This window comes from Jaculus jaculus, chromosome 13 (assembly GCF_020740685.1).
Source record: "Jaculus jaculus isolate mJacJac1 chromosome 13, mJacJac1.mat.Y.cur, whole genome shotgun sequence".
NCBI lineage: Eukaryota > Metazoa > Chordata > Mammalia > Rodentia > Dipodidae > Jaculus > Jaculus jaculus.
In genome coordinates this window covers 2213967-2224094 of record NC_059114.1, presented here as the reverse complement: position 1 = coordinate 2224094, position 10128 = coordinate 2213967, and the positions used below count along the sequence as shown (strand labels likewise).

Genomic DNA, 10128 nt, shown 5'->3' with positions numbered 1-10128 from the left:
GAGACGACAGGTATCAGACCAGCCAGACCTCATCTCTATAACAACAACAAAACAACAACAACCCTTTAAATTACCTGCTCATTTTCAGATAGCTGAGATAGTTCAAAACCAAGTTCTTCATGCTTCCCTTGAAAATGATACAATTATTCCACTGACTAACAGGGGCCAGATAAGGTCCCTCTGAAGACCCTCTGGCTCCAGGTCCTCTCCTAGTTGTCTTTTAACATGCTTCCCAAGTCCTTTGCTCTCTTCTCATGCTTCCGCAATGCCCTACCAAGGAGCTCTGAAAACACACCAGCAGTTTCATTGTTCCCATCCACCTCTGCTCTCCCAGACACTCAGAGATAGAAATCAATTTACTTCAGGCAAACATCCTCCTCAGTTGACTCTAAAGCAATCAAAAGTGTGAAAGCCATTACTTTAGCCTTTCCATGATAAAGGCAATTTAAATTTTCATTTAATCCTCACCAGAATCCAAGGAGATACTTCCTGTCAGCCTTATAGTACAGAGGAAGAAGTTCCCTTTCAGAATGGTTGGCTCACATGTTGAAGGAAACTGTCTTTAATTTCTGATGTTATGAAGAGAAATGGAGTCATGATGAGCCAGGCCTTGAAAAACTTATTTCTCCTGCAACTTCGTACAAGTCACTATAATTGCCAGTCCACCATCTTGTTTTATTATTCTTTATACTGGTAAGTTATTGCCATTGTTGTGACAAAAATAGAAGAGAATGGCAGTCAGTAATGACAGCCGTCCTGCAGAGTTCATCCTCCTCGGCTTTGCTGACCGTCCTTGGCTACAGCTCCCTGTGTTCATTATTCTCCTGGTAACGTACCCCATGGCCATGATGGGAAACATCGCCATCATTCTGGTGTCCAGTTAGACCCCCGACTCCACAGCCCCATGTATTTCTTCCTCACCAACCTCTCCTTTCTGGACATGTGTTACACCACGAGCATCGTGCCTCAGATGCTGCTCAACCTGGGGACCTCCACAAAGACCATCAGCTATGTGGAGTGTGCAATTCAGCTTTATTTATTTAGCACAATGGGGGCCACAGAGTGTCTCCTCCTGGCTCTTATGTCCTTTGATCGCTATGTGGCCATCTGCAGACCTCTGCACTACACCATCATCATGAGCCAGCGCAACTGCATCCTCTCAGTGTCTGTTTTATGGCTGTGTGGGATGGCCTATGCTTTCTCAGAGGGCACAGTCACACTGCAGTTGCCACTGTGTGGCGTTAATGAACTGGACCACTTGTTGTGTGAGATTCCAGTTCTGATAAAGACCGCGTGTGGGGAAAAGGAGGCCAATGAGCTTGCACTGTCTGTGGTCTGCATTTTTATTTTGGCCATTCCTTTGTGCTTAATTCTTGCCTCCTATGCTAGCATTGGACGTGCTATATTCAATATGAAATCTTCCACAGGAAGGAAAAAGGCTGTTAGCACATGCTCCTCTCATCTCATTGTGGTTCTCTTGTTTTATGGTCCAGGCATTAGCATGTACCTCCAGCCCCCCTCCTTCATCACAAAGGACCAGCCCAAGTTCATGGCTCTGTTCTATGGGGTGGTGACTCCTACCCTGAACCCCTTCATCTACACCCTGAGGAACAAGGATGTGAAGGGGGGGCTAAGCCATCTACTGAGGAGCATTTTTATTTCCAAGTGAGAGAGTGTGTACATCAAATGAAACTGCCTAGTAACTTAAATAAGGTCAACATGTGTTTGTAAGAAAATCATTCTTATTTCATTATCTCATATTATATACTCTTGTAAAAGTTGCCATGTTTTTATATTATTTGTATTCATGTGAAGTAATCATTTTACTAAATTAATGTTCACTAGTATGGAGACTACGAGAAAATATTAAATCGCTTCCAGGGCTGGGGAGATGGTTAAGCGGTTAAGGTGCTTGCCTGCAAAGCCTAAGAACCCAGGTTCAATTTCCCAGTACTGACGAAAAGCCAGATGCATAAAGTGGGATGTGCATCTGGAGTTGGTTTGCAGAGGGTGAGGCCCTGGTGTGCCTATTCTCTGTCTCTTTTTCTCTGTCTTCTTTCTCTCTCCTCACAAATAAATGTTATAAAAAACGTTGTAAGATAATAAAAACACTTCCAATTTGATTCCTACATACTGAAATAGTAACCATGTTAAGTAGTTCAAAGATTAGCAATATCAAGTCAGTGGTTCAAATTTTTGTTTTGTTTTGTTTTGTTTTGTTTTTCAAGGTAGGGTTTCATTCTAGCTCAGGCTGACCTAGAATTTACTATGTAATCTCAGAGTGGCCTCAAACTCATGGTGATCAGTAGTTCATTTAGTAGTGTAAAAATAGCATCGAATAGTTCATTACTGGTTAGGCTCAAGCTCCAGTGGAAAGCCTTACTACAATCCATGTGAAGCACTCTTTGCTTTCAAAAAAATCATGAATTTCATAATTTTATGACTCTCAATTTAAGTAAGTACTATTTCTCCTTTTAAATGAATTATAGCTAATAATTTAGTGTGTAAGGTATTGTATTTATAAACAGTCAATCATTAAATATTAAAATGGGCTGGAGAAATTGCTTAGTGGTTAAGGTGATTGCCTGCAAAGCCTAAGGACCCAGGTTCAGTTCCCCAGTACCCACATAAGCCAGATGCACAAGGGGGCACATGTATCTGGAGTTTGCTTGCAGTGGCTGGAGGCCCTGGCACACCCATTCTCTATCTCCCTTTTTGTCTCTCTCCCTTCCTCTCTCTCTCAAATAAATAAATAAAATAAATATTTTTTAAAAATGAGTAGAATAAAGAGGTAAAAACATAGTTAAGTTTCTGAACATTGCCTTGAAATTTCATGAATCATTTGAATCAGTGAGAGAACCAGGCAGTGATAATGACCTCGCCTGGCCATCATTAACTGTGATGTTGCATTACAGTTGTATCAGCTGGGAGTTGCACGGGCATCTTTTGAAATTGTACAAGTGTCATAGGAAAAAGAAAAAACTGGCATTTCTATAGCTTGATCATTTGAACAAACTGTAATTTTTGTTGATATAAATTTTAATGCATTAAATTGACAAGCTATGTGTTACTGAATGTGTGTGACAAATAGCATTTGCCTTCTTAACAACTAACAAGATTGTACTGGAGAAATGGTTAGAGGTGCTTGCTCGCAAAGCCTGAAGGTCTAGGTTCGATTCCCCAGGGTCCACTCAGAGCCAGATGCACAGGTGTCACAGGTGTCTGGAGTTCGTTTGCAGTGGCACTAGGCCCTGGCGCACCGTTCTTTTTCTCTCTCCCTCTCTCTTTACTTACAAATTAAAATTATTTAAAATAAATAAATTCTAAATTCATAAAAGTACTGTATCTTTAAAACCTACAAAATCGTATGGACAAGGAAAATACGGGGTAGGGGTTAAATTTAAATAAATATCTGTAGACAATGAGGTCTTCAGCTAGGATAAGTGCAAAAGTATAACTGGTCAGAATAATGCAAGAGAATGATACAGAGTGTTAACTTGGAACTCTTATGAAGTGTGAGTATACTGAGAAAAACAAGAGCCAAATATATGGTGATGTGTTAGGTCTAGAGGACTAAGCAGTAGGTATAGTTTATTTTTTTTTCCCCAAGAAGTTTATTATTAAGAATGGTGGCACACACCTTTGATCCCAGCACTTGGGAGGCAGAGAGGTAGGAGGATCGCTGTGAGTTCGAGGCCAGATAGTGAATTCCAGATCAGCCTGAGTTAGAGTGAGACCCTACCCCGAAAAACCAAAAAAAAAGAAAAATAAGTTTGGATGCAGATGCAAAACAAGATGAAGGAGCAGGACTTTCCATCAACAGTCCCTCCACAGAAACATAAATGTAAGCAATGACTCATACGTAAAATATACTCAAAAGAGCTAAGGAGCCGGGCGTGGTGGCACACAACTCTAATCCCAGCACTGGGGAGGCAGATGTAGGAGGATCACCATCAGTTCCAGGCCACCCTGAGACTATGTGGTGAATTCCAGGTCAGCCTGGGCTAGAGCAACAAACAAACAAACAAAAAGAGCTAATGAAAGACCAGAAAGACAAAAATAAACACTGTATGTTTTCTCATATGTGGATGCTATGTGTTCATTTCTAGGTGTACATATTTAAGTTGTGGGAAAGGCTGTAGAGACCAGGAAGTAAACAAAGGCGCAATGGGGGAGGAGAAGCCTCAAGGGGAGGTAGTCATGTGAAAGTAGTGGAAGGCACCCTGGTGAGGGAATGTGTTTAAACTGGGATGGGGTGAGGGATGAGGAAAGGTGAGAGTCACAGGGAGAGTTCATCAAAACCAAGGATGAATGAAAGTTACATGGAAATCTTCTGTGTTATAAACCAACTAAAGATGCACTTCACTAAAAATGAGTTTGGAGTGTTGTAGCTCTTTTAGAATTTGTCTAGCAAGCTTCATAGACTACAGAGAACTCAACACTAAATCAGACTGCTAACAGGCCTGCCATGGCTCAGGGAACATTGCGGGAGAAGGGTTAGCAGGATTGTAAGAGCCGCAGAGTGGGGAAGAGTCCCATGATGCATGATTTATCCCCCTCCCCGACCCCTGGTACCACGTTGGAACTGACTGAGGCCTTTGTGACCCCACAGTGAATACCATAACCCCACTGAGGAGAGCCCCCGGGGATAAAAAAGTATAACCTGTTATTACATATAATAAAATAATGTTATTAATGAAATGAATCTGAATGGAGGTAGTCTGAGTGAGTGGATAATGTTGCTGCCATAAAATCCTAGTGACAGGTGTGAAATATGTCCCTATGTATTGTTGGTCAGGGAGGACCCAAGGCTCCGAGAAAAACACAGGCCTGATGCGCAAGGTAGCACATGTATCTTGCGTTTGTTTGCAGTGGCTAGAGGCCGTGGTGGGCCCATTCTCTCTCTATCTGCCTCTCTTTCTCCCTCACACACAAATAAATAAGTAAATAAAATGTTTAAAAAAAGAAAACATAAAAGGAGAAAAGGGACTAATTGGGAAAAAGGGATTCAACAGGAGTGGGAGGGGATCAAGAGAGAGAAATGGGGTGAATGTGATCACCATACCTTTTATACATGGATGAAATTGTCAAAAAAAATCAATAAAAAGAAGTTAAGGGCTGGAGAGATGGCTTAGTGGTTAAGGCACTTGCCTGCAAAGCCTAAGAATCCAGGTTTGATTCTTCAGGTACCACATAAGCCAGATGCACACAGTGGCGCCTGTGTCTGTAGTTTGTTTGCAGTGGCTGGAGGACCTGGTGTGCCCATTCTCACTCTCTCTCTCTCCTGCTCTCTCTTTCCTGCTCTCTCTCTCTGTCTCTAATAAATAAATAAAAATAAATCTTTTAAACAAGGTGTTAAAACAAGTGCGTGTTCACAGTGTCAGATTATTGTGCAATAGTAATAGGATGCTCTAAAGGTAGTGGGAGGAACATGCCCATGACTGGCTTATCCCTGTACCACCCCCCAGCAGCAGAGCTTGGCGAGAGAGAGCATCCATCTGGAGGAAAGAGAACAAACCAAACATAGTATTTTGCCATTAACTTCAAATCTGTGCCTATCAAGGAAAACCTAGGACTGGTCTGCCACTCAAGACCAGTATGTGTGAACTATCATCAGACATGACCAACGTAGGGCTCAGACATATGAGGTAGATTCAACGTGTGGCTGACAGGAAAACTGGTGGACTACAGGCTCCTTAGACTCAGGTTAAACCTCAGCCAGGGAGATCTCGGTGGCTGTGGGTGACAAATGTGTCCCAGGGCTGTGCTGGCTTCAGACACCATGGGCTGTGGGAACACCGTGCACCATCCAGCGAGGCTGCAGGACAGCAGTGTGGTCCGAGCTCACCACAGCGGTCCCGCGCAGACAGCAGCTCTGACACCTCCATGGCTGTAGCAGTCATGAGATAAAGGAGAAGTCAGAAATTCCGATGAAAAAAATGTTATGGTGGAAGCTCCACATCTCAGTCCAGAGAGATTTGCTCAACCATGTTTATAGCTGCTCAATTCATAATAGCTAAAAACTGGCATCAACCCAGGTGCCCATCATTGGATGAATGGATAACCAAGATGTGGTATATCTACCTGATGGAAGTCTACTGGGCAGTAAGACAATGACACATTAAAATTTGTCGGCATGGACCATGGAGAGGCCTGTCCCCAGACAGCCCATCTAGTGCTGGAAGGTGCTACATGAGCTACCCAGGGAAAGTGGTCAACATCTGCCCAGGCAATTCAAAGTCTAAGCTACTCAGAAGCAAACGACCTGGTGTGATGCTCACACAAATGCAATAGTGGCATGCAGCCATGGTGGGTAAGTAACTGCTCTTGGATTGGCTAAGAGATCTGCTCAGTGGAAAGGAAACCATATCTGGAATTGGGAAACAAGTCAGAATCATATCCAGATAATGATTCTGCTTTCCATTGTCAAGCTCCCACTAACCTTGGGCTCTAAGAGGGCCTATATCCTTTTAATTCTCTCTAAATGAATAATGGTTATCCCATTTAACTGGCACTGACTTCACCTCTGTTGGAGAATCTTCTTCCCTTTTTCAGATGGGAGCTGGACCTGAGGAGATAAACGACCCAGCGCACTCCACCCCCGCCACAGCTGAAACCACAGAGGAATTGGGGAAATGAGCAGGAGTGCTGCTCTCTTAGCTAAGCTGATGTCAGCCTGATCTAATAACTGCTGGCCGGGTGGTAGAGAAAAGGGAACTCTTGCCCACTGCTGGGGGGATGCAAACTGGTGTAGACTTTGTGGAAAAGTATCTGGAGGCTCTGACAGCAGCATACAGCACTCCCACTACCACACGTACCACCGAGGGACGTGAGTTGGCACGTTGAAAAGATGCTTGCATCCTCGTGTACAGCACACTAGTCTTCACTGTAGTGAGGAAAGAGTCAACCCAGGTGACCGTGGATGGGCGGATGGGCAGAGAAAACATGGTGTGAGGTCAGGGAGACGGAGCAGTCAGAAAAGTGTCAGCCGCCCAAGCATGAGCACCTGAGTGTGAATCCTCATATGGGTGAGGCAGTGAGTGTTCGTAATTTCAGTGCTGGGGAGAGGGAGAAGAAATATCCCTGGGGCTGGTTAGCTGGCTAGTCTAGCTGAATTGGTGAGCTTTAGGTTCAGTGTGAAAATGTGCATCAGAAAATGAGATGGAGAGCAACTGAGGAAGACTCTTGACATTGACTGTGATTGAGGAAGACTCTTGACATTGACTCTTGGCCTCCACATGAATGCATACACTCACATACACCCACACACGTGTAAACACAGATGGACACAAAAAGGAAAATGTAGCTCTTACATGTATTAGAATTCTCAGCTATAAAAATGAATGCAATTCGGCCCCTTGTAACACCACTGAGGCCCCTGAGGTACGTTGTGATACATGGAACAAGCCAGGTGGGGAAATGCAAACGCTACATGAGCTCACTTGCATGGTTACCGGAGATGGGGACCCAGTCGTGTTGAGGAGATGTTGGGAAAAGGATTCATAGTCACGTTTTGATAGGAGGAAGAGATTCAGGATATCTATTGTACAGCACTCTACGCTCTTGAAAAGTTCAGTGGTGTGTGTTCATTGCAAAATAACTGAAAGATGATGTGCTGTTGACTAACTCTGTCTCATCCCTTGACAATGCATATTGAAGTCCAAACATTGTTATGCACAGCACATATTACATACATATGTGCAACTTACCTGGCAAATTTCTAACAGCTAACTATTAAAAGTAAATTATATTGAATAGTAAAATAACATGTAATCTTCATAGGGTCCATTATGTGCATATATGCATTCTTTTATTTTTATGTTAATAATTGTTATTTTCTAAGAAGACATTATCAGTACTATTAAATATTTCTTTGGATAAAAAAGAAAGGAAAAGTCGGGTGTGGTGGCGCACGCCTTTAATCCCAGCACTTGGGAGGCAGAGGTAGGAGGATTGCCATAAGTTCAAGGCCACCCTGAGACTACATAGTGAATTCCAGGTCAGCCTGGGCTAGAGTGAGACCCTACCTCAAAAAACGGAAAAAAAAAAAAAAAAAGGAAATTAAAACAAAAGTATATTTTGAAACTAAAATTTAAAGAGTCTAAAAAAACTGAAAACAAATTATAAGATAGATATTATTTACTGGAAAAAATGTGCTGCATATTCACAAAGAATAGTTTTTCCTCAAGGAGAATTTGACTTACAAAGAATGAACATAGCATATATGTAAGTAGAAGCACAGGTCATGGGGGTGGGAGGGGCTAAGCGAGGTCAGGGGAAGTATAAAAGAAGGGCAGGGGAGGATCAATCAAAACTCAAGATATTCTAAATAAGACATATGAAAACGTACTTGCTTAATAATGCCACATCCAGAAGCCATAGATTGTTACTAGAAAGTTTTCAGTGCCAGGGATGAGATACCTTCCAGCGAGTTGTTGGCCAGGGAGGTCTCTGTTGCCTCCAAAACATTACAGACTATTACTAAGGCCCTTGGTTTCCCTTGAGAAAGAGATGCTAAGACCCAATTACTGAAGACTTCACACGCCTGAGAGGCAAAGTCACTGAGAAAATAAGCTGGTGCTGAGCAGAAAACCTTCTCCCTGTAAACCAGCCAACCAAAAGCTGGAAAAGCTGCACTGTATGAAGTCTTATGGGAGACAGAAGTCATCATTGGTGTAAACAGAGGACACTGGTAGCCTCAAGTTGGCCAGACAGGCCTAATGACTAAACAAGTGCAATAGTGGCATGTCTGCTCTGGGGGAAACCCACTGCTTTCTAATTGGACTGAAGGCCCACTCTATGGGAGGGAATACGTGCCTAGTACTGAAAACCTAATCAAAAGCCTATGGCAAGGGGAGGTCATGAGCCTTAGGGGTATAAAGTCTGCTCTTGGATGGATAAATGCATATATTACTCTCACCAAATTGCCCTGAAAGCACTACATTTAATGTTCATACTCATATATTAATGCTACTCTCACTTCTGGTTACAGAAACTTCTCTTTTCAGATGGCGATGACCACTTGGATGACCCAAAAGGCAAGATAGTGCTGAGAAGGGACAGAGAAGTGTCCAGCACTGAAACATCTCACACCCTCCAAGGCTCAGGGTCCATTGTGGAAGAGGTGGTGGAAAGAATGTTAAGAGCCAACGGAAGGGTACCACTCCTTAAGATGCAACTGTCCAGACAGAAATTAGCCTCAATATCCACGATCTTGCAGTGCCTAGCAATACCCACACAAGACCTTCGTAATAGGAGAAAACGATGATGACATCAAATTAAAAGAGAGAATAATGGAGAGAGGGAGGGGATATGATGGAGACCAGAGTTATGAAGGGGGAAGTGGAGGAGGGGAGGGAAATATCTTGGTTTGTATATTAAATATATATATATACTTTTTAAAAAAGAATGAAGCTGGGCGTGGTGGTGCACGCCTTTAATCCCAGCACTTGGGAGACAGAGATAGGAGGATTGCCATGAGTTCAAGGCCACCCTGCGACTTCAGTGAATTCCAGGTCAGCCTGGGCTAGAGCAAGACCCTACCTCAAAAAAAAAAAAAAAAGAATGAACATAGAAGATTTTACAATGTTTTTGGAGACATAAAGCAACCCACTCATCCAACATAATATATTTTAGGATATAATATAGTACCGAGGATCTGTGTTTTATCAAGAATTGACTCCCCACCGGATGTGTGAAGTTGGACAAAGCTAACCATTTATCACTCTCCTCCCCAGGAGACATTTCCACGGTGAGATAAAAGGACCTAGGAAAACCCCTTAAACGTCTCCTACTGAAGACTCCTTGAGCACGCGTCATATGTTGTTGGCATCAGGAAGAGGTTTGCAAACGGCCTCGGGAGATTAAGAGGCGAATAAACTAGCACCGATTTTGCTTCAAAACCTTCCTAGGGCTGTGATGCCCGCAGCCGCCACCGAGCCAGGAGCCGGGCTAAGGGCCGAGGGGAGTTCACCTTCTACTCTCCGTGGATTAATTACCTCCGGTTGCAGATTCTTCAGTGGAGCCAATCCTCCAGTCACCTCTCTGGAAACTACTTGAAGGAAACTGCAAATTAGTGGCTGAATTTGAGTTTATCAAGTTGTCCTTCGAGAAGAAACTTGCAGCTCG

At 43.2% G+C, this 10128-nt stretch overlaps 1 non-coding gene and 1 pseudogene across 1 annotated transcript; both read left to right on the top strand.

The window, feature by feature from the left end:
* The first annotated feature begins 731 nt into the window (after positions 1-731).
* LOC101604617 lies at positions 732-1669 on the top strand (annotated as a pseudogene).
* A 2711-nt stretch (positions 1670-4380) lies between these two features.
* Positions 4381-4439, top strand: LOC123454353. The gene has a single exon (XR_006633322.1). It is a non-coding gene; the product is annotated as a U7 small nuclear RNA (small nuclear RNA).
* The last annotated feature ends 5689 nt before the right edge of the window (positions 4440-10128 follow it).